The sequence below is a fragment of the Triturus cristatus genome, chromosome 5_1 (assembly GCF_964204655.1).
Source record: "Triturus cristatus chromosome 5_1, aTriCri1.1, whole genome shotgun sequence".
Lineage (NCBI taxonomy): Eukaryota > Metazoa > Chordata > Amphibia > Caudata > Salamandridae > Triturus > Triturus cristatus.
This window is the reverse complement of record NC_140587.1, coordinates 453,779,164-453,804,711: the sequence shown is the minus strand read 5'-3', so window position 1 is coordinate 453,804,711 and position 25,548 is coordinate 453,779,164.

The following is a 25,548-nucleotide window of genomic DNA, read 5'->3' as shown; positions in this document are numbered from 1 at the left end:
AATCTGCATTGCGACCCTTCTAGTAAAATTATACCTAATGTTTGGCCAGGCATATATCCCACGGCAGCAAAAGTCCCAAAATGCACTATGAAGATGTCAAAATTTCACCTTGAAAATCGACCCATTATGGGGAAGGGGGTACTGCCGGATTTTGGCCTCTGCTCGGCCAGTGCCAAGTAACCCCGGGCGTAGCACTACGCTTCGCCCACGTAGTGTACGTAGCGCTGCCTGCTTCGCACTTTCCGAAGTAGGCGAAGCAGGGCAGCGCTACGCACACGCCGAGGGCGAAGCGTAGCTGCTTGCCACCCGCCACCCACCTCCCGCCTGCCCTCCTTTTAATAATATCAGCAATGAAAAATATATTAAAGTAAAGCGTCCGCGCATGCGCATTTGTCAGAAGAAATTAGAAACGAAGAAGAGGGAGCCCCGGAGACGCCGCGCTTACGGTAAGTCGCTTTACTTTAATTTATTTTACATTGCTGATATTATTTAAAAGGAGGGCGGGCGGGAGGTGGGTGGCACGTAGTGGGGCTACGCGAAGCGCGTAGTGTGCGTAGATTTGGGCACACTACGTGCTGCTTCACGTAGCCCCACTACGCCCACTACGCCCACCCTTAGCCAAGCCATATGTACCAGACCCAGGCATCTAAACACCTACAAAAGTCCACTGCAGTGTCACTTGCATGGATCCCACTATGTTTTCTTAACCGAAATGCCCGGCAAACATCTAACTTTGGCTAAATTGCTCATTTTCTCATATTTCTCTAAGGGAAAATTCCAGAACCGTGGGATCCACAAAATTCCTACAATCCGGTCTTCACACACTTCTCCCTATCAAAACAGGACTTCACTTTTGTGTCTGCCTCTATTGCCAAAACTCAACGTAGAAAGTTTTAACCTTTTCAAGTGACTCACTGTAATGAGGAGGGCAGCTGCTGTATTTGAGCCGGAGATTGACCACCACCAAAGGAAACCTACTAAAACTAGACAATTCTGAAAGCTCGACACCCAGAGGAGTTCAGGATGGAATGACATGTGTACAACCCACTATTTACTTACCAAAAATGCTCTGCAAACATCAAACTTTGCCTAAAATCACACATTTTCTGCATATTTCTGTTAGGGGAACTTCTGGAATCCACAGAGATCCACAAAATTCCTATCACTCAGCATTTTAACACTTCTTTTAATGAAAACAGTATCACACTTGTATGGCTGTATGTACTACCTGAGGCAAGAACAGACTGACCAAGGGACCATACGATGTTGATGGTATATTGACTTCAAATGGTCATAGTTTTCCTCTGTTGTTTCATGGGTGATAGGCCCAACTACACTAGTGAGTTACCATTTTATTGGGAGAAGTGTGGGAACACTACGTAGTAGAAATGTTGTGGCTGAGCACAGAGTCGGGCAGAGCTTGAATAATGTGGCTATTCACTATGGCAAGTGAGAGACAATTGTGATTTAACCCGTCTCTGCAAGCCCATATGTCAAAACTGCACTAAAAATGTCATCTTCCTTAGTTCCTTGCCATATGGATGGGGATGATTTAGGCCCCAGCTCGGAAGAAAGACTATTGTGGTTTTAGCGGTGATGGTGTTACTTGATGTCAGGACTAGTCAGCCTTCACACTGTTCTATTTTTTTAAAAGAATTAACCGCCGACATGTAATGGGATTTCTGTCCCACCCGGGGCAGAATGGAGAGAGGGGCAATTCTTCAGTCTTCCCCTCCCCGGGACAGAAAGACTGTTTGAGTTTCAGGAGTCAGTGTATGTATTAATGCCGGCGGTGCCCCACCTCATGGTTTAAAAAAAAATCCCTGGCACTGTTGTCAAAGTGGGCTTTCGAGCTATCGATGGTCAGAAAGACTCCTGGGCATCTTATTTGATGTGGGACACAGCCCAACGCCTAGACAAGCTGCCCTACTCCTTCTTTTTGGAAAAATAAAATCCCTGGTCTTATGTAGGGTTTCTACCCCAGGGAACATATTTGGGGTAAACCACCAATCAATCCCTCTGGGGAGCATAAAGACTACTGGGGCTGTTATAGGATGGGGTAATGGCCTGACACCAGGACAGACAGCCCACATTTATTCTTTTGTCTAGTGGGCTTTCTGCCCCTGGGGGCATATTGGGGATAAACACCCCAAACTGCCCCTCTGGGATAAAAAAGACTGATGGACGATGATTATCAGAAGTAATACATAGTATCATTAAAATGAACATTTTCGTTTTTAATAAACTTAAATGTTACATTAAAAAAATATATAGGTTATTAAATATGATATATGTATTATTTGTATTTGTTTTTTACACTCATTTATATGTGTAACTATTGTCAATAATGTAGTTTAATATAATAATATTTCACATGAGGGTTTATTTTAAATACATACCTTCATTGTTTTCTATGAGACGGTATTGCAGAACCAGTGGTTGGCCGCATGTAGTGCTGGACTTACTAAAGAAGTGTAAGTTACTACAAAAGTGTAAGTTACATGAGTAAGTTTCTACAAAATTGTAAGTTACTACAAAGTGCCCTTTTGTAGTACTATTGTAGTTCTATAAAATGTACTACAAAGTGCTGTTTGTGAATCAAGCCCTACATTTTTAGTTGGCAATTTTCCATTCCTTTAAAGACTTGGAATAATGGACTTGATTTGGTGTTTCTGAACATACTGGAAAATGCGTTTGATATAATGGATTATGTTCTTCATGCGTGTTTACCATTACAGCAAAGAATAGTTAGAATTTAGAATAACATTTCATATTAGATGTTGCTGTCAAATTATTTGTATTATAAACACATAAGGGAGAGAAAGAGGCATTGCAGGGGCTCACGCCTGCCTCTGGGACAGACACTCAAAACACAAAAATGTGTGTGGCGCCCTGTGGTTAGGGGAGAAATACCTCTTATGCTGGTGTGTGTGAGCCTAACTTCCTACTGCTAATGTCTCTACACAAGAGTTGGCAATTCCAAGAATTGGACGAGGTAGGCTTGCTCACATTATGTGGCATGCTTCATCATTTGCCACCTTGTCCCACCCTGGCGAGATGGTACTTCCAGGGCGGACTCAACCCCAGGTGGGGGCTGACCTAGGGGGGTTCTTAGAAATACATTTTTCCCTGGATAAAATGCTTCAATCCAGTACAGTTTCTATAAAAAAAATGTAACTTTAGGATATGCCGCAAAGTATTATTTATACAGGTGGTATCCTCGGCTTGGCTAAAATACCAAACGGTAATCTCAGGGGATGCACTGGGTTACTATGACCCTCACGTACTACTGAGTTATCATGCCAACATGTTATTGCCTTTATCTTTAAAAGCTTAAACAAGGTCTCCATCATTCATCAGGGCTGGAAGTATGTATACCTCAACATAAAATTCAATAGTGAAGATTACAGACAAAGAATTAGAGAGGACCTACCTCTCTTTGGTCTAACACCAGGAAATAATACCTAGTGTCAGGTGGCCTCTCACCTCATGGTGTGTTCTGGATAGGCACCTCCTGTAGTAACACTTTCTTCAAGGTAGAGCGCCTACCACAATCCTATCGTGCCCCAGGTAAAGAGCTGAATGTTAGCATATTTTAAGATTTTTTAAGACACTCTACTACACCCAAGTGTTTTAGCCAGAGAAAAAATTAATTTCTAAGAACTTCCCCAGGTCAGCCCCACCTGGGGTTGAGTCCACCCTGGTAGTCCCATCTCACTCGGGTGGGACAAGGTAGCAAATGATTTCACATTACCTTGCCCAATTCTTGGAATTTTCCCCTCTCATGTAGGGACATTAGCAATAGGAATTAAGGATCACACAAACCAGCATAAGAGGGATTTCTCCCCAAATATTACCAGAGGGGGTTACACCACTTTTTGTGTTTTGAGAAATTATTTGTATCCACACCCACACCTAGCCACAGTGTTACCCAACTCAAAAAGGTCTATCATACACATTTTTCTAGATAGTCAAGCTCAGGAGACTATATAGTAAATGTTGTTTATTTAATTTCTTAAGGACTAAAAATCATGAGACAAATCCATTGCAGGTCCAAAATGAGATGCTATGCACTGATGTCTGTCTTTCCCCTTTAGCCCTGTGCCCTGGGAAGTATAATTATGCCATGGCAGTTAAAATAAAAGTACCCACGTATGGCATGTTATTTAGAGTAACAATATAAAACACGTTCACACATTTATTCCTACAGTGCAAAGGTCAAATTCAAGTTTGCTACCACAGTATAACAAGATTGAAATGAGAAAAACATTAATTCCTGTCGCACTGATTGCATGTACCAACTACTATGCACAGAGAAACACAGACCTCATAGTAGTCATGAGGTCTCTCGAAAGTCACAGACCCTTCTCACACAATAGTAATAGATACCATGGTACACATCTGCATAATACAGTGTGTGTGTGTCTAGAGGACACAAAATGGATAACTGCTAAATACAGTCCAATATTGCCATTAAGTTGTTCTGGTGACATTATAAACCACAAGGCCGAGGGACCATTTTACACATAGCGTGATGCATTTTTATACAAGAAGTTATTTTAGGGTAACTGGCTTAAAAAAGCTGTTTTCATGTAGCTAAACAATGGGGACTGAATAATAACGTCTGTGTTTACCTTTCTTGAATAAACTGTTGATAAAACAGTGGGCAATGGTGTAGTCAAACAGTGGGCAATGGTGCAGATGTATTGTGACTCTGTGGCTACATCTTTCAAAGTATAATTTTGGGTTTACTATGTTTGCCATATAATTTCCAAAATTTGCAGATTTCACCTACATTTTGTTTCAAGATGAAATGGATGAAAGTAATTCTGCCAGATAATATGTTGTACAATATGCATTTTTCCTGCATGCTTTAGATAACCTTGCTTCATAATATGACCCTTAAAGCCCAGTAGCCTGATAAGTGTATTGCTCTGTGGAGTGGTTTGGACTGTCATTATGATGATGAAATTCAGATTTCACAGGCAACTGTGAATTATTTTCCATATTCCATGGTTTCCTATGATATATGGGTGATTTAGACACTACTCACTGGCTGTTGCCCTTTGTTAGTTAAAGTTAGGTTAGAGATTTTTTAGGGGAATGTATGTTGTTTTGCTAATAACTGGTACTGTTTGATGAATCTGCATAAAACTACCCCCAAAAAAGGTTAATCTATGCCAGCTCTTTCCTGGAAAGCTTTGCAATGATATGGCAAGCAGAGGCCAAGAAAAAGGGGTGGGTCATCCCAAAATATTGTTATTTCATGTTTAATCCAAATGAAATTTTGTTGTCCAATAGAGAAACAATGGATTAGTGAAATTACACCAAATTTACCAAAATGTTAGAACTTTACTCAGAAAGTGTGCTGTGTGTTATTTGATGTAAATCCATTCAGCCATTTTCGAGAAAGTTGCATTGAAAGAGGAGTTTGGTCTGGGCTTGAAGGGGTTAAAAAATATTAGCTCAACCTGAATGTTTGGTCCCAAACTACTATGGGGCAGATTTATGATGACTGGCGCATCCCTTCAAATCAGCAGGGATGCGCCAAGTAAGATGCATCATCCAAGTTTACCCTTGCGCCACCACAGATGCGCCGCATTTACTATGCGGCGCATCGTGGCTCAAGGTAAAACAGATGCATGCCGCATCTCCTGTCAGAAGGGTGGCGCATTGCTGGAGTCGTGTCGCAAGCGCAACGCAACTCCAGCAATACTCATGGCCTTCCCATACATAACGTGGTGCGTCACGCCTTATGCCTGCTTCAAGCAGGCGTAAGGTTTTGACGCAGCAGCGTCGGAGAAGTGGAATCTTGTAGATTTCTCTCAGGCACTTTTCCGAGGCTTTACTGTGCCGGAACACCCCCCCCCCCGCGCCAGAATGCACACATGAAACCTGATGCAGGTTTCATGTGGCGCAGGGCTTTACAATGTGTCGCATCTCCCTAGATGCATCACATTGTAAAAAGGGCGCAACGTGGTGCATGGTTTACGCTGCCACTGCGTCACAGAAGTGACGCAACGGCAGCGCAAAAGTGGAGCAAGGGGCTTGTAATTCTGCCCCCCAAAATTAAAAAAAAGGGCAAACTGAATTGCCATTGGTGCCTTTTCTGATTTCGGCCCTTTTAGGACAGTGGTCCTTTGGTACAGAGCAATGTGATTGGCTTTATGCAACCCAGAGAAAAATGTTGCAGGACTCGGGGGCTCAGTCCTTATGTATTGAATTTATTTTTAAAAAAACATATAAAGGGGCAGGATAGGGACACCCTGACCCAATTGCAACTGTGATGGGGAACCAAAGTCCCCCCCAATAGAGGCCAAAATAAAAAAAAGAAAATGTGTACCATGGTACTCGCATAGAATTCTGCTCAGCCCTCGGTACCATAATGATCACGCAGGTGCCAATACACTGCCATGGTGCTGCAGTACCAGGCAAAGGCACAGCCTTAAACTGACGTTATAGTTAGGTATGGTAATAAGATCTTAGCTTACAGTAAAGAACTCTAGTCATGCACTGAAAAAAACAATAGTTCAAGTGGGGTTATAGGTTGAAAATATGATAAAACCTAGCATTTAGAAAGCAAAAAATATAGAAACTCTAACTATATCTTATGCCCTTGGCATGCACTACTCATAACCTCACATATTACATTACTCATGACATGTTAAATTACATCATTGTTGACATCAAGTCACCATGGATGGCATCACTAATGACATCATAGAGTTATTGAGACACAGTCCTGTAGGGTTTGTTGACTTGAAGTTATTAAACGGCCATGCCTGTGGTCAAATTTCTAATCATCTTAATGGAATTACCTTTTTAACTTCTTAAAGACTTAACATGACTCACTATTTTTTTTATAACCAATTGTATTGTTTTAATAAAGACACACCATAACTTCTGATCATTCCAATTGTCCCCTTTGTAGCATCTTCCGGCTCTAGTGGTACTAGTCCTTACAGCCACCCTCTTACAGCCATGCTCTTCCCTGCTTCCAACTCAGTGGCTATTCAGTGTCCCTGAGTAAGTCCACCATCGTCTTCATATCATTTTGTGGTTCTGGGGGCATTCTCTATCTCTGTATATAGACTATTCAAGGCTGTCGCACCAATCCATTTTGAGATGCTAGAGTCAGCATTGGTGTTCCAGTAGCGAGCTATGTCCCTTTTTGCCAGGAGTGTGGCAATGCACACAGGCATACTTTCACTTCAAGCACCACCCATGTCCTCCAGTATTCCCAGCATTACCACTCTAGGGGAGAGCTGTCTACCCAATGCCTCCCCAAGACCTCTTTTATTATACTTTCTATGAGTTTCCAATATTTCATTATTGTCCAGCATGCCTACATCATGTGGAAGAAGTCCGCTTTTGGAGGTGAACACCTGGGGCAGCCAGAAGTATCAATTTCCCCCTCTCCATGGCCATTTGTGGGTGACGTGGTGGCTTGTAAAAAGTTGAGCTGGATAAGTTTCAAATGGGCAGAAATGGTGAGGTGTGGTGGCCATGCAGGCGTCTCTTCAGTCTGCCTCCTCCAGGTTGCCCACCCGGGATTGCCATTTCTGTTTGAAGGAGTCAAAGGTGTTGAGGGAGTTGCACATGACTGTTATGTATATCTGGGAGATCCCCCCTTTCCCTAGTCAGCCCTGCAGGAGTCTATCCTTGAGAGGATTATATTCTGGCAGATGGGTGGGTCTTCTCTGTAGGAGGAGAGTGTGTGGCTCAGCTGCAGATATTTGTGAAATTGGGTAGGAGAGACCAAGATTCTGGACTGCAGCCCTTGGAAGGATTTAATAGTTGAACCACACCAAAAATTGCTCAAAAGGGTGACTCCTATTTTTTTCCATTTGGCAGGGGCTTGGAAGCCGGGCACAGGTGGCCGGGCTCAGCAAGTACACATCTGCTTCAGAGGAGGCTGATGCGTGACGAGTGGAGAAGTGCGTCCCCTGGAGTGGCCCTGTCCTCCTCAAGCGGGGGTACCCAGGATTTGGGCACAGGCCATTATGTTGCTCTGGAGTTAAACCGGTTGACTCAGAGGCAGTACAGAGGGTCTTTTTCTCAGCTGCCCAGTCCCAGGCCACCTCTGGGGTGTGCAGGAGTTGTGTACTGCTTTCAAAGTGGCCGGAAACATCAACATGTATTGTAGGTTCATCACCCTCAGCTTGGCCTCATGGAAGGATTTGTGTTTCTATTGTACATAATGGGAGTAGTCTAGGTACATCATTGTGTGGTTAGATTGGAAGAAAAGGTCTCTGGCCTTTCAAGCCTCATGAAGTATAGTGCCTCTATTGTGAAAGTTCAGTATGCGGGCAATGAGTGGATGAGGTGGTTCAGCTGAGGGATCTGTGAGAACGCTCCATCGCAAACCACTGCGAAAGGTCATAATTTGGGATCCAAGATGTCAGCCAGGACTCCAGGAAGCCCTGTGGATGTGAACCATCCACATTCTATGGGAATCCTACAAATCTCAGGTTGTTGCATCTAGATCTGTTGTCAGCATTCTCAACGCATACTTCCAGTTGTTTAGTGGCAAGGAGATATTTGGTGGCAAAGGATTTGAGAGAAATGACATCGTTCTCCAGGGTAGAAAACCTGTCCTCCATCTCAGTGACTCTGTTGGCTACCTTCCAAGGGTGTTGCCAAATTGGGGTCATGTCCATCCTTACTACACCAATGTTGGATTCCGCTGCCTTTCTAGAGGCTTGGATTGCTTGGAGGATGGCACCCGTGTCAGTGGGCTCCACTGTGCAAGTGGTGAATCTGTCAATCTTTATTTGTGCCTGGGGTGCAGGGCCCTTGTCTTTACCGATAGTTGCTCCTCATGTGCCAGTGGATTTGGGGATTAACTGAGGAATGCTGCTTGGCCCAGGTATGGCAGAGGCCAGTGTCTTGCAGGTGGTTGACCTGCTTGCTCCAAAAGGTGAGGAATCAGGAGCGACTTGAGCAAACAGGAGGAAGCATGAGCAGTTGACCACCTGTCACAATGTATGGATGTACTTTGGGTTGTCAGTGATGGAATGGGGCTGTGCTGGATGGATTCGCAGCATGAAACTGGGTAGTTGGGCCCTGCCAGTCTGTGGGCCTAGAGGTTGACCCTATAAGGCATGTGTCCCAGTGCAGCCTTGGTTAGTGGGTATGCTGAGGTATGTGGAAGAGTAAGCTCCTTAAGAGATGGTCGCTTTGCAAGTCGTCAACCATCTAGATGGGGTAACAAACCTCATACTCTAAGGGAGCCAGACACCAGAAAAGAGGGGAGAATGTTATGAACCTCTTTGTTTGAGACCTTGTGATTCAGAGTGTGTGGCCCCTCCTTGCTTCACTATATTGCCAGCCAGAAGTACTTATCTGCAGAGTACATCTCTCGGGGATATTTCAAGGTCTGGACACATGCGGAGGTCAGGAAGAAGGTGAGGAGGGGAGTGGAAGCCTGCCCTGACGCTACTCCAGTGTCCCTGGCTGTGGATCCTCTCTGCATAGTACAACCAGTCAAAGGGCCCGTTGGTGCAGGCTTCAGAGTTCTCTTCTCTGAAAATGGCCCTTGTTTCCCAGGCCCAGTGGAAGTAACCCCGAGAGGAGGGGGAGATTTCCCAAGCTCCCTGCCCCTGAGGAGTAGCTCAATTGTTCCCCAGAATCTCCCGATGGCAAGCCAATGCTCATTAGGGGCCAAATGGGCATTGGTGGAAGGTGTGGATGATACTGCTATGACCCTTCCAACCCTCAGGTGTTAGGGGTCCTCGCCCAGTGCATGGCGGGGCCCTCTGGCGAGGCCCTCATTTTCTCATGCAAATGGTGTCTTCTCTGCTTCCGGCGGTCGCTTGCTCTATCCCCCTGCAAGCAGCTTCAGGGCCAGGGTCAGGGCTCTGGTCAGGACCCCAGGAGAGGCTCTGCTGCAATGTCCCCGCTGTGCAGTGTGGCCCGATGAAGTCATCATGCTTCCAAGTCATCAGTCGACCTGCTCCCTGGCAGTAGCCTCCTCCGAATCCTGGGAACCCTCCAAAAGCTTCTGTACAGGACAAGGTACTTAGGTGTTGTTCATGGGGTTGATGGTGCGTTGATGCCATCAGATTCCTCCAAACTGTATGAAAGTACAGGGAGGCTCTCTAGAAGACGTCTGCCATCTTGACCCATTTGGCTACACCCCCCTGCATGACTCACAATTTTAAGTCATGAGGTTGACATGTGTGCATCTGTCAGTGATAGGGCACCTTCTGACAGGCCGTATGGGCAATCCTTGGCAGTTTAGTAAAGTACACTACATGCATTTTGGAGATGGGCACATTGGAATGCAACCTTACAGCCAAGCTTACAACACCAGTCTGAAATAAATCATGTCAACGCGCGGTGCCTGCCACCTTGTGCATGGACATGCAGGGGGGTACCATAAATACCCTCCAAGTGCACCCCCATCCCCTCGGGGGCTGCAACGGGCGCCCTAAGCCAGTCCCCGCCAGCCTTTCCATGGCGGTGCGATGCCGCCATGGAAAGTCCTTAAAAACCCAACATCATATTATGGATGGCGGTGCCTGCTAGGCACCGCCACCATATATGTGCCCCAGCACTTCCCGGCCAGCAATCATAACGATTGCCGACCAGCGGAAAGGCAGCGGACGGACTTTCCGTCCTCCGCGATACCCACCACCATGTCAATATGGCGGTGGGTAATTCACCTTACAAAGGCGGTTGGATTGCCACCACCGGGCCGGCAGTGGTGATCCGTCCGCCATCGTAATCAGCCCCTAAATATTTTGTACATGAACGGTTCTGCAAATATTTTGGAAAATATAGGCATACCAATTATATATTAATAAAGAGTCCAAAATTAAAAATATAAATTTTTAATAATTTTCCATACATTTACATTTGTAAAATGTATAGCATTTACATAACTTTGAAAATATATTCAACATTTTTTAATACTATTTTCATATATGTAGCATTTATTTTTACACTTTATTTTGTTCCTATTGGTTTCTGTGGATAGGTAGTCTTTTGTATTTTTATTCAGAGGCCATTTGTTCACTGCTACCTTGCTTTTTTAATCTATTCACCTCATTTTTTGGGTCCCTCTAGGTTCCTGTCACAAGTCCCTGCTGCTGCTCTACGGATCAGGAAAGAGTACTTTTAAGTTCCTTTTGTGTATATGGAGATTTGGTGGGATTCAATTAGGGTTAGTATAGATAGATTAGGTTGATGTTTCTTCTGGTGTCCTGTTTAAGTGTTAGGTTGTAGTTTAAGGTTTCGTGGGGCAATGTGGTAGGTCTTACACTGTTATGGATGGTTAAATGTAATGTTTTGTTTTTAGTAAAATATTTATAGTTCTGTTATGTTTTTGGTAATATTTATGGGGTATTTGTTTTACGTGGGTGGGAATTTAATCATTTTTACTGTTTTTTGTTGGACTCGAAGACCTTCTCTATTTTCAAATTTATTTTTGAGAAGGAAATAAGATTGGTCATTTTAATCAACATTACTTTTAATTTCCTTTATTTTTTTGGTTTCAATGGAGCATTTTTCGCTAAATAACTTTTTCAGGTTTTTGAAGTGTCCAGAGAATTGTGTTGATATATTTTTATTTATTCCATTTTTGAGGAATTCTTTACATCTATTTTTGTGAATTTTTTGTGTGGATTATTCCAGATCCTGGGCATCAGTGAAAACACTGTAAATTATATTGCATTCATTAATAATGGGTGGGAAATGGTTATTTGCTTTATAGTTGTTTCTGTTTTTCCAATGATGTATTCAGTGTTATGCAGTGTATGTATTACTTAGTTATAATTGTTTAGTTTTAGGAGGTGTAATGTTATGTTTTTGCTGTGGTACATAATAATTTATTTATAAATATTATTTATTTGTACTTATCGGTTTGACTGTATTTTGTTTAATTATGATATATTATTGACTGAACAGTAATAATAATGAAAATCATATTTTTATTAAGTTGACATGGTTGATTGTTTTGTTAACTATTATTTTATTTTTGACTTTTTAGAGTAGTTGTCTTGCTATGGATTCCAGGTATGGTAGGCCTTGGTTGTTTACAGATGTTTGTACTTGCACTGCAGTATTTGATACATTTGTTTGTATATTTATGTTTTCATTGGGTAACAGATTGTGCTTGTCTAAGTTGTTGGAAGGTATGTTGTTTTTTCTAGCAATTGATAGAGGGAGGGTGAATTCTGCCCAGTATGCTTTAGACGGCACTGTGCCACTTTCCCACTGTATTGTTTGTTTTGACGTCTTGAGCCATCCTACTTTCATGTACGCTCCATCATGGTATCTGATACCTGGGTTAGGGTCTGTGACCAGAATGGTGCTGTCTGCCAACCCAAGTATCTTTAAATAGTCCCTTGGGGTAATATTTTGCATTCATGTGTTCGGTAGTAGGGAAATTCTATGAGGGAGGCTGAGTGGTTTGCTACTTCTGCAACTAGTACGTATGCTATGGCAAGGTATTTTTTTTATCTTAATGGCAAATTGGACTTTTGTTGCATACTCTGCACTTGGGACCTGATTACGAGTTTCGCAGTCTGACCGCCTGAAGGCCATGACCACAAGAAGGCCTCAGCACTGGCGGTCTTGCGACCACCATATTACAAGACTGCTGTGGTCTTGCGGTGGTGGACAATGTATTTCCATATCTATCGATGCCTGAGTGTACATTTCAAGTGCATATGCGTTGAATGCACACATATGTGTGATACATGTGGAAAAATACCACCTACCCATTGCTGGAGTCCGACCCATATGTAGGCAGTCCAGGCAATGGGTCTTTGGTACAAAAAGCACTTACCTGTATATCACCCCAGACAGGGTCCTATTCCTCAAGTGCGAAGATGCTGCTGTGAAGGGGGGACCTGGTGAAATCTGCTAGGAAGAATAGGAAAGGGTTGAGTATGCACCCAAAATCCTTTGATTCTGCCGACCTTTAGACGGCGGTCCAACTGCTGTGGTCAGCTCTTCTTAACGCCAACTTGTAATACGGACAGCGGTGTTGTTCCTCTCTACCGCCCTATGGCAGCTGCCTTCCACCGACTGCGACCCCAGCAGTCAGCGGTATGCTCGAGGTGTTGGGCTGTAACCACGTGTACAGCAGTTCATGAACCGCCAAACATGAAATAGTGTAGATATTACAATATGTCTCAACATACGCTGTTTGTATGATAATAACATCCCTGTATAGCTGTATGGGGATATATTTTTAATTTGGATCTAATGATTCCTTGTTTGAAGTCAATGATATTTATTTGAGTATAGTAATTGTTAGTTTTGGCTTTTATTTGTGTTAGTAGTTCCCAGTATATAGCACATTGTTTGAATGTTTAAAGGCCCGATTTAATGGTGCCATCCATTATCAATGTCCTAGTTTATGTCAATCTTAGCAGTTTGTTTTCTTTTGCATAGATTATTATTCTTCTGCGATTAGTGTTATCATACATAAGGAAGGGTTCCTCATTAGGGTTTGTAGTTCAGTTTTTGGAAATATTCATGCCTTGGATTTTTTTTGTTGAGAATTGAAGGTGTTTGAATTTTGAGTTAAACATCTCTTTAAGTTTGGGATACCTGGGAGTTGCCCTATAGCGTAGTCAGGAACTTTTTGTATGATATTTTTAATGCATGTCTTTGTGTGCTTTTCTAGTGGTTACATCATTAGATAGGTGTTTGTACTGGTTCATTTGTTGTAACTTCAATTTTATTAGTTGTTTTGTTTGATGTTTGATTTTTTTGTGACAGTCTAGCCCTTATTTGGTGGATGCTAATTAGTGTTTATATGCTAATATTACATATTATATTTGGAAGTTCTGTTTATAAAAATGTATTAAAGTTAATATTATGTTTTAATATATAATTATTTCTTATAGGTGTTCTATAGATTGTTTTAATTTTGGTTCATTTAAACTGTTTTTTAATGTTCTATTTGCCCATTCTCAAGCTTTACAGCATTTCTGAACAGTTTAGTCACTCTCAATGCTTTTGTAAATTTTGACCACTATTCTGCACCAATATGTGCCCTGATTTACCACAACCTTCCTGGTATTTTTCTTTTGATCATAGTATTCTTTCCTGCGCTCCTTTAGCAAAATCTTCCTTTTCCTTCACCTCAATTCATCCTTCACTCCACTTCATCTATGTAGGAACTAGCGTGTTATCAGGCCTTCATTCCCTAAAAAACTCAAATGGTGTGTTTCCTGTTGTCTGATGCGGAGACATCATGTAGACCAACAATCTAATTTTAATTATTTTCTCCAGTCTTAATTATTAACTTTTCCTAGTTCAAGCCATTCTGTTATGGTTTTGTCAGTCCCTCCACCACCCCTTTGCAATTGGAATGGAATAGGATAATTTTACAAGTTCTATACAACACTCAGAGTATTCTTCCAGCAAATTGAAACACATTGGTGCCGATTACGATCCGGTAAAAAATTTCCCCGTGCGACTCGTATCCGGTCTTTTTACCATACGAATCGTACAAGTGCCGTACGAACTGGCAATCACGATTCGCATGGTAAAAAGTCCATACGAACCGCATTGGGAATCATTCCCCACACGTCCTCGGGTCGGAAAATGTGTCCGACACGTCCTCGTACGATTTACCGTACAAATGTGAAAGGTGAAGTCCGACCGAGGAAGCACGATCCATCCCGTGCGTCCGAGGTTACAACCGGATGGAAAAAACACCGTCGGCACCGAACTCCCATAGCAACCATGGAGACGTGCCCCCGTACGTACGCGCCGACCCCCCCCCAGCCCCCGTACGTACGCGCCGACCCCCCCCAGCCCCCGTACGTACGCGCCGAACCCCCCTGTATGTACACCCGTGTACGTGTCGAACCCCCCCCGTGTACGTTCGAGTCGAACCCCCCCGTGTACGTTCGAGTCGAACCCCCCCGTGTACGTTCGAGTCGTACCCCCACCCGTGTATGTACGGTGCGTACCCCCAGCGCGTAGCGCTGGGGGTACGCACCGTACATACACGGGTGGGGGTACGACTCGAACGTACACGGGGGGGTTCGACTCGAACGTACACGGGGGTTCGACTCGAACGTACACGGGGGGTACGCACCGTACATACACGGGTGGGGGTACGACTCGAACGTACACGGGGGGTTCGACTCGAACATACACGGGGGGTTCGACTCGAACGTACACGGGGGTTCGACTCGAACGTACACGGGGGGTACGCACCGTACATACACGGGTGGGGGTACGACTCGAACGTACACGGGGGGGTTCGACTCGAACGTACACGGGGGGTTCGACTCGAACGTACACGGGGGTACGCACCGTACATACACGGGTGGGGGTACGACTCGAACGTACACGGGGGGTTCGACTCGAACGTACACGGGGGGGTTCGACTCGAACGTACACGGGGGGTACGCACCGTACATACACGGGTGGGGGTACGACTCGAACGTACATGGGGGTTCGACTCGAACGTACACGGGGGGGTTCGATACGTACACAGGTGTACATCCAGGGGGGGTCGGCGCGTACGTACGGGGGCTGGGGGGGGGTCGGCGCGTATGTACGGGGGCTGGGGGGGTCGCACTACGTACGGGGGCTGGGGGGGTCGGCGCGTACGTACGGGGGCTGGGGGGGTCGGCGCGTACGTACGGGGGCTGTGGGGGGGTCGGCGCATACGTACGGGGGCTGGGGGGGGGCGGCGCATACATACGGGGGCTGGGGGGGGTACGGTGCGTACCGGGCCACCTACTCTGGTCGATTCGCGCCTTACTTCGCTTTTCCGGCACTTTTTGGGTGCCGTGAAAATATTGCCGTCCGGACTGCTGTCGGTTCGAATCGTAATTCCTGGGTCGTGAAACGCTGCCTGAAAGCGTACCGACGTCACGTCGCAGCATTTCCGGATCACATTCGTATGTATATTTTCGTCGGTCGGTGTTTTTTACGATTCGTACGGAAATGGTGTTTCCGTGCGAATCGTAATTCCATGTTTGTAAAGTTTTACGACCGGGTACGAGTCGGACGGGGAAAACGCTCCGACCGATGGTTCGTACCCGGTTTTTACCGGATCGTAATCAGCACCATTGTGTCATTTTTTCTATTGAATTGTGTGTGGGATGCCTATTCTCTGAACAATGTTCTCCAATAATTCAAGCATGCCCCTTGAACTGATATCTCCAACCATTTCAACCTGTGGCCATCTAGAAAACAAGTCAACTGATGAAAACAAATATGGTGTGGATTGTTCCTTTTTCAATGGCCCCACAGTATCCAGCGACTATTGTTCCCTTGGTCTCGCAGGTATCTTTATGTAATGAATTTGGGATGTGAATTTCTGGTATCTGTTGCACTCTAATAATGTTTTCTTCTCCGTATCTCTTCCCAGCCACTGAAAATCCAATCTAACTCTCCCTTAGGTCTTGATCACCCCTAGACCAACTCCCATGTGCCAAGTCAATAAGCCTCTACCTTAAGGACTCAGGAGGAATTATGCTTGTGCCCATGAAGAGAAGATCCCTCTTTAGGGAAAGCTCATTGCTCACACCAGTCATAAATATTTTACCTCTGTTTTCATTTATCTTCCCACAGACCATTTTCCTTGTACCCCCATTCACCCTCTCAAATATATGATCTTTGTTTAGTTACTTCTTCCATTCTTCCACATAAATGTTTTTCTGCAATATTCTCATCTTCCTCCACCAAATTTCCCCAAACCCTCTATCTGTGAATAAATCAATCAAATTGTTTTCCACATTAGGACTGTACTTCACCTGAAATGTGTATCATTATTTCCCATTTATTGAGTAACATGAATTCATCTCCCTTATATTGTGTCCTTAAATTGTCACATTGAGCCTGATTCAGATCTTGGCTGACGGGTTACTCCATCACAATGGTGACGATATCTCGTCTGCTGAAATATTAATCTCATGGGATATAGTAGGATTTATATTTCGGCAGATGAGATATTCGTCACAGTTCTTAGGGAGTAACCCATCCGCCAAGGTCTAAATCAGGCCCATAGTCTTTTTTCACCAGTAGCCTGCTGCACCACCAGTTAGAGCCAGAACCTCTGTGACTTCCATGGGTATTATAAACCTGATCTTGCACAATTTGTCTAACTCAGCTTCCACTGCCTCATGTATCACTAATGGGAACTTCCTTGCCTTTGACACTACTGGCTTGGTTTTCAGTATGATCTCATGAAAAGAGGTATTAAAACATTGTAACTCCTCAATGAAACTCCAGGAAACTCAGGTTCAAATCACCACAACTGTCTTCAAATGTTTTCTACCACTAACCAATAGCACTGGAATGTAACAACACTTCTTCGTTCTGGTGAGGCCAATCTAAACTCTCATCATCTTTGAAAGAAACATAATCCTTGGCAACCACAATGCTTTCTCGAAGCTCAATGGGGGTTTAAAAGTACCCTCTCATCTTCATATTTTACCTACTATAGTCTCCAGGGTTAATGTCCATGTGTCTCTTTTTTCTTTGAAAACATTTGTCATACTGTTTCTGAAATCGTCAGTCTAGAACAAGTCAGATATCATTTCCACTCTTGTTCCACCCTTTTCCACTCATTCTGATTTAATGACTCATTTTTTAGTGCCCAGTTGTGAAACAATTGCTTCACATACCTCTTCCACGTCCTTTGATTTGCGAGTGCTTGTGGCACTTCGGCAACAATTCATAAAATGTCCCTTTTTTGTGCAACAGTTGCACTTTGCTCTTTCAGCAGAACGTATTTGCTTCTGTTTTTACAAGACCTACCAAACCACTGGTTTGGTAAATATTGTACTTTAAAATTTCACATCTCTCTATAGTTCCTTATTATGCTAAGCAATAATAAATGCACTCACTGCCTCTTTCTTGCTGTCATCCATCTTGATCTCTTTCATACACTTCATCATGTGTTTCAGCTTCTTTGCCACTCAGTGAGTGGTGGTTTGTCTTTCATTCACAATTCATCTCTGACCTTCTCACAGTTACATAAAACAGTCTTCTTCTCACTATAGCCACATACTGGTGTGCCTATCACTGACAGACAGACCTAATCAAGTACCTTACGCATTTATAGGAAAATGGTCCTTTGTGATCAACCTGTGAGTTTATGTTGGCACTTCTCGATTCATATGCCAGAATGTACATTCAAATTTGAAGCAGTTATAGTTCTGGAGAAGGAAATTGCATACAGGCATGTTTGCTGCTCCTGATACTGTTTATCTCTCCCTCATCTGACGGCCACCACCAATAAAACACCTATCAGATATGTTATTAGTCTTCTGCTCTGCCACTGACTCTTTTCCCTTCCACTAAACTCTTCTCTGAACCAAACACCATGACTTCTCACCGAAAGGTTCTGTTGCTTGGCCTTCAGTTTCTCTTACTTCAGAAATGTTGAAGTTGGGGCTTTGGATGTCCAGGAAGACTGGAGCCATGAAGTAACTCAAAGGTAAGTGTATTGGTAGCACCTCAGCTACTAGCTTATCCCAACTTCTGAGGCTTAGAATATACTGGCTAATTCAGAGACCACAACTTCATGTTAGAACACCCCTTATTGTGACACAAGCCACCATATTTTTTTCTAACCACCTATGCTATATGTCTTCTGTACTATGTACTAGTAGCCTTCAGAATTTTTTTCTAATGACACATTCTCCTGTAAAATACTTTGATGAGAGGTCAGCTAAACTGTTGCCAAGTTGCTTGCTATTTGAACATTTTCTCATCATTCACTTGAAACATAATTTTGTTTATTTGCCTATACTGCATCACAAACATTCTTCTATATAGGCCATTATTACTAACGTAAGGATTCCAACATTCTCTGCAGCAAAACAGTTTCCAACATTCAAATTATTTCCCTCTATTTATATTGTAGGCAAGCTTTCTTCCATTCATACAGCTGACATATTTCTTTAGGAAACTTTTTTGGTGGAGGGGAATGTAATTATTAGGTCTTGCTTAGAGATAGCTTTAAATGTCTCACCAGCTTTATGTATTCAAAATATGTTATGAATACAAAAGGTATTAATGCAAACATATGTAGAGGAGCTTTGGGTCAGAACTCTTCATCCACTGGTTTGTTGAACTGCCATTCCCATTTTTGACTCTGCCCATCAGAGTTTACAGCATTGCACACTGTATCAGGCCACTTTAGATAGCTTGATCATAAACACCCACTGAAAAAAAGTGCAATTCAGTGCAGTAGCTGGTGGGGAAATTCCTTACTTTACAAATGCTTTTTCCTTGCAGTCTTTCTCATTTCTAGGTCTAGCCTAGAGACAACTTTAGCTGTCCCACCAGCCCTATGTTTCCCGATCAAAATATTAATTACAAAAATATATAAACATACATACAGGGGCTTTTGGATACCCCTCTTTGTCCATTGATCTGTTCAAAAGATTTTGGTTCTCCTCCTCCCCAGCATATAGTGTGGAGAAATATGTCAGTCCATTTTATTCATTTGCTCTCTTGTACTGTGGGTGGCAGCAGTTTGCCTGATCACATGCACAGATGACCGAAAAGGAGTGAACTTCAGTGCCAGGGTTTGTGTGTCTGGGCCACACTTAAATGTTTCTTTATTTTATATTTCTGTCCATTTTCACATATTGCATGGATTTGCACAACATATTTAAGTTCAGACCTATTGGCTCTGACAATATTTGTTTACTGTAATTGTCATCCCTCCATGTTTAAATGATGCTTTCAGGTTTGAGTCGTTCAAATCCAAAATTACATGTTTGCCAGCAAAAATAATTTTTTCCTGTGATATGCATCAAAACTAAAAAGGGTTTCTATATCAGTTTGAACAACACTGCCTGTTAGTAAGTACATGTGCTGTGAGATCACAACTAAATGCCATGTTTTTTTTGTTGAGATTGTTATGTTAGGCCACATTTAGGTACTTTTTCTTTTTTTCCCTTTATTTATTTGTGGAATATACTGTGAATAATACAATAGTAATCATGTTGCACTTTTGCCACCGCCAGACCTATGGGTTTCACCAGTGCTTTGTTTTAGATTTTGAGTGCTCTCTGAACTCTGTGATTGATCATATAATTAATACACTCGTCTAGATCAGTTAATACCTTTTGTATATTTTCAAAAATACAGTTTAGAAGTGAAACAAAAAGGAAAAGAAGCGAAACAAAAAGTAATCTGAAGTGAACAGAGACCTCTTAGGATGGAGGTTGCATTGACGAACTCAAGTTGTTCGGATGGCTGTATGATGGAACAACGCATGCCTGAACAGTGCATACCTGATCTACACGGTCTTAACTACGACCGCGTCTTTACCCAGCATTCCTTTACCACTCATGCCTTTACCGTGCAATTTTGTGGTCAAGAGATATGTGTGCTAAAGATCGTAGCCCTGCCCACCCTCCCTCAAAACTGTTCCTTTTCCCTACCCCTAGAAACTGACCCCTACCCCTGTGAACTATCCCCACCCAGCCTCCCTTGGCCTAAGGCCTAAAACTGCTCCCAGCCATAAAAACTGTCCCTTACCCCCGCCCCGCCCTGAGCCCTACAAACTGACCCTACACTCTAAAAACTGCCCCAATCCCAGCCCCCCTCACCCTGCACCCTAAAAAATGTCCCCTACCACATGTAAAGTACCCCGACCTAGCCCCTTCTGCCCAGAGTCCTAAAACTGCTCCCTGCCCTATAAATACCCCGACCCCCTCCCTGAAAAACTACCCCCAAGACCCGGTTCCAGCCCCACCGACCTCACTGCGTCATCTTCCTCTCTTCCTGTGCCCACTGCTCCACTCTGCATCTAGACCGCACATTACCTTAACCACGCACATTGGTTAAGGCATATGCGTGGTTAGGGCAACCGTGGTTCGGCTTGCGGAGAAACAGCACACGTGGCTGAGCCAGCATTGTTAAGACTGTTTCCTTATTACGACTTGAGCAAAATACAAGTCTACTTCTCTGCAAAAGCCAACAACTTAACAAAGCATTTGGCAGGTGAAAACAGAGGTAAATCTGTGTAATGTCCTCCATTAGTGAAATAAATTCGAGTTAAAAACATATGTGACATGGGGAATCATCAGACTGTACTTTTCTTTGGGCTCCAGTTTCACAATATCACGAAGATATCATGTGTAAGTGAAACCTTAATGTTATGAAAATAACATTTCTAACAGTGGAGCTCAACTGTAGCTAGGTGGACGTGTCATTTGCCACACTTACTGTCATTATTCTTCATTAAAATGAATTCCCGTTGTTCAATTTTTTGTACTCGTTGCAATGTTTGCCACAAGGCTGAACCTTTTAATCCCACACACAGTTTATGAAGACATCATATTTGCACTATTTTGACCTTTTCAACTTCCGTGATTTAATTAAGTGACAGCTCTCTTGGAGCCCTAACTGCCTCAGCAATACATCCGCAAAGAAAGGAACCATGCGGCGCCATTTTCTCTTCCCATCGCCATGCTTCTCACAGGACAAAGGTCTTCAGAACAATAAATGAGGAGAATGTGAAATGGCCCAGCGATCAAAAACAACATGCTTAAAAGGTTAACATAGTACATTATTCACCTGTCCTTAGCAAACTATCCTAAACACAAAAAACCTAATTCCTTGCTCGATTTTCTTGACAAGGACTGTAAAGGAAATGGAAAATAGGCTCAGCATGCAGATATTCTTGTGGCACTCGCAATAATAAGGCAGGGAACAAACAAAGGGTGCAAAAGGAATTATTATTACAATCTGCAGAAGATCTTGCTTTATAATGTCCCTTGTTTGCCTGGCAGCACTGGGGTCAGAGAGAGATCTTGCTATTAAAAAAGACAATTTTTTTTTACGTTTGCATATTGATCCTTAGTCGCATACATGCCAACAGACTGGACTCTGACAGGAGACTCCCTATTTTCGAAGCCAAAAAAAGTGCTTTATTTTGACTGTCACCTGCCTAAAATTACCTCTGCCTCAATAGAGGTCAATAAGGGAAATACATTCTCTTGATTATTTTTTTGTGAAGCTTCCAATTTCCCCTTTCAAAATGCTGGCATGTATGTAGTTATTGCATGCAACTACAGTGTGGTGCACCCTCCTCAGTGTGCATTAAGATTGCTCACAACTACTTTCTAAATCTGAACTGTCAATAAAGAGGCTGCTGTTCTAGACCTAGAAAGGGCACTGTTGTTTGGATGTGGGGAGGGTTGTGGCGCTCAGTATCAACATAATCTTTATTGGACAATTTTTGCGGATTTTAATATAGTCCATTCACTGCAGGTCTCAAATATCTCTACAATGTTACCACTCCTTTACATATCACAAAAACACTCAGATATGGGATGATAATTAAAAAATCCGCAGCTTGCAACCCATGAACTGCAAACAACTCAATCAACAAACTTCTTACATTATGCTGGTAAACAAAAAGGGCATACCTATGGTTCGCCATGGCACTATATAATGGTGTACTTCCATATATAACTGTTATGGCCCACAATAATACTAAGACCATAACATACAGTGGCCAGCAATAGATTGTAACTAATACTTTACAAATTCACATAAAATATATCTGCTATGAAGGTTGTCCATCACCAGCACTGTACAGCCAAAAACCCAAATACCACTAAATGAACAGGCATAGCCAAAAAACAAAATACAATTAAATGAACAGGCATTGAATAACTGAAGAGATCTGTCACACATTAATGGACAATTTTGGAGGACTTTAATGTAGTTCATTTACTGCAGGTCCTATATTTCTATGCAATCTTGACATCTCACATAGACACTCAGATATTGGATGATAATAAAAATGCCCATCCCTACAGATCTCTCCACTTCTCTCTTCCTCCAACCATGCTAGGTCAGACCCTCAATTATACAAAAAATCTCAGATTGGACAAGCCAGTGCAGTAAACAGATAAGTGCATTTTATCATATGAGATACCATAAAGGGACCTGCAGAGCTGATCAAAGCTGACAGCATACTGAAAACTATAGCGTGTACTTCATCATCCAATACACTGCTACACGCTGCGACTCGTAAAACGATAAAGATAACCGCACCTTGATGTTCATCAGAAACGATATGGAAACACCTCCCATGTAACACCAAGGCAAAAAGATACTTTCAACCACACAACCTACTTGGAGATGCATGCCGCCCATATAAGCAAGCACTTCAAAGCCCTACATAAGAGGTAGGAAGCGTTATATAAAGCTGCAATACATTGCAATGCAATAAATTGTCACTTCCCAGGATCAGGGAGGAGAGATTTGAAACTACAAGTATGAAGAGGCCATGGGAAGCCTTTGAACAAAGCAAGACAGTATGGTATCCAAATATTGCTCCACAACTATGGGAGAGATACCATTATAACCAAAAGGAAGGGGGTAAATTAAAATTACAGAGAACAAAGGTTCACTTCTGTGTCACACACTCTTCTCATATATGTCATACATCGACTTCTGTTCATTCAGCCACCCATGCATTTAAAATTCACTATTTTACCACTGAACACTGTTAGATATAAAAATGCGTAGGTTTATTAAACATAATCAAGGCTTTGTGTTTCATGCAATCATATACCAATTAAAACCATATTCCATCCTTCACATTCTCCCTAAGCTTCATTGGCTGCCTGTTGAAAAGCGCATTCAGTTTAAGGCGCTCTGCGTGTCGCATAAGATCTTGACCCTTCAGGCCCCTCTGGGGCTGTCTAACCTGCTTGAGTCTACGTACCTCGGCGCCCGTTGAGATCGGCTGACCGTGCGCTGGTCTGCATTCCTCGTGTTTTGAAAGTCAGAGCTGGCGGTCGCTCCTTTCGTAGTCTGGCGGCGAAACTCTGGAATTCGCTTCGTGCCCCTGTCAGAGCAATCCAGAATCATCTGGCCTTCCGTAAAGCCATAAAAACTTGGCTTTTCCCCGGCCTCGTTGGTTAATACTGCATCTCTCTCTCCTAGGTTCAGGTCTTTGGTCTTTGGCTGCGCTGGGATGCCCCGTCGCTGGGGCAGCCATGCGCAATACAAATCTGACTAATAATAATAATACAATGTTATTCAAATTGAAATTATATGCGTCTATGCTGTATATGTTAAATCATAGAAGTAGCATGAACGAATCTAATCACAATAGCACCTCTATACCCCTTTAACATTTACACAATTACAAATATTTCAGTAATTTTTTATACAAAAAACTAAATCCAGCAAACAATGCCAACACAGCGTTTCGGTGGTATTACAGTTGATTCAGCTCAGCTTCTTCAGGACTTAAAACTATAAAACATACATTGTATTTGCAATATTGAAAAAAACTATTTTCAGCATCCAAGCTAAGACGTTATATTATACACATTTACTTAAACAGTCTCAGTGTGTTACTTGGCTACCAAACCTTCTTCATATTATTCCTTATCTTTACATTAGGTTGTCTCTTGCCAACAGACTCATGCATATTTATCAGAATGTATCCCCATTCAGCCCTTGAAAACATTTTCATTATATATATCATTACCATGGTGATACCGCAAAATGTGCTACTCACTGGTTTGTCCATATGTCACTATTCCTCTTGTGTGTAAGAGGCTCTTAACCATCAATATATTTCCTCCTTGGGCTTTTATTTAAGGTGTATTCCATTTTATATCAGTTGTAATCCATCTTATATTCACATACCTTAAAATCAAGAATCTTGTTCTTGGAGCAGGGCTTTCCTGTGATTTGCTCTCTTTGGTCTATTTGTTGAAGATAGTAGTTTTATATCTACAAGCTTAAATTATAGCACATTCTATTTACAGAGACCTCTTTGTATAGGCAGAAGGGAAATATTAGAATTTAAATATTAAACCACAACTTACTTCTCAAGTGTAATATTAATTCATCCACTTTTTAAATCCAGATCTCTGCTGTATGGTAAGGGTCCTGGAATGCTGAGCAGTTCTAAATCTCACTTTCTTTGTGCCACTTATCATCGGGTCTTGATTCTGTGAAGAGGATACAAAGATATATATCTTCATTATATTCATTATTCAGTATTTTTCCATGTTATTATTACCCCACTCTTACTTACCACATATTTATGGTTTTATGATGAGGTATTAGACGTAAAGGGGGTCCACTCTATTTTGCCCTTGTTTCCTGAGGACTGTCCTTTCCTTTTTTTTGTCAAAAAGAATATCATGAGCAAGATGGCGGCTGACTGATTGCCGGGAGAGAGCTGCCCCTGTGCCCTGCTCCCACCCCTTAGAAAAATTCCCTTGTGTGCTGAGTTAACGAGGGAAAACCAAACTAAATAATGACAGGTTTGGTATAATACCGAAACTCTGGAATGTGAAGGGCTGATCAGTCATACCAGGCTGGGTGCAGCACCTTGGCGTGGTGGAGAGGATTACGGTGGCTAGAGCAACGTGTCACTATCTTCATCGCAGGCACCATAGGGCTGACGATCCGTGCCTACGGGAAGCTACAGTCGGTGGTGGATATGGCCCCCAAGGTGAATAGACTTACTAAAGAAGTGGTGAAGAACGTAGGAGGAACAGCGGCGGGCCGTGGTACCCAGTGCGGCAATCTTACCGGGAAAGTGGATGATGCGGATCCGAAGCC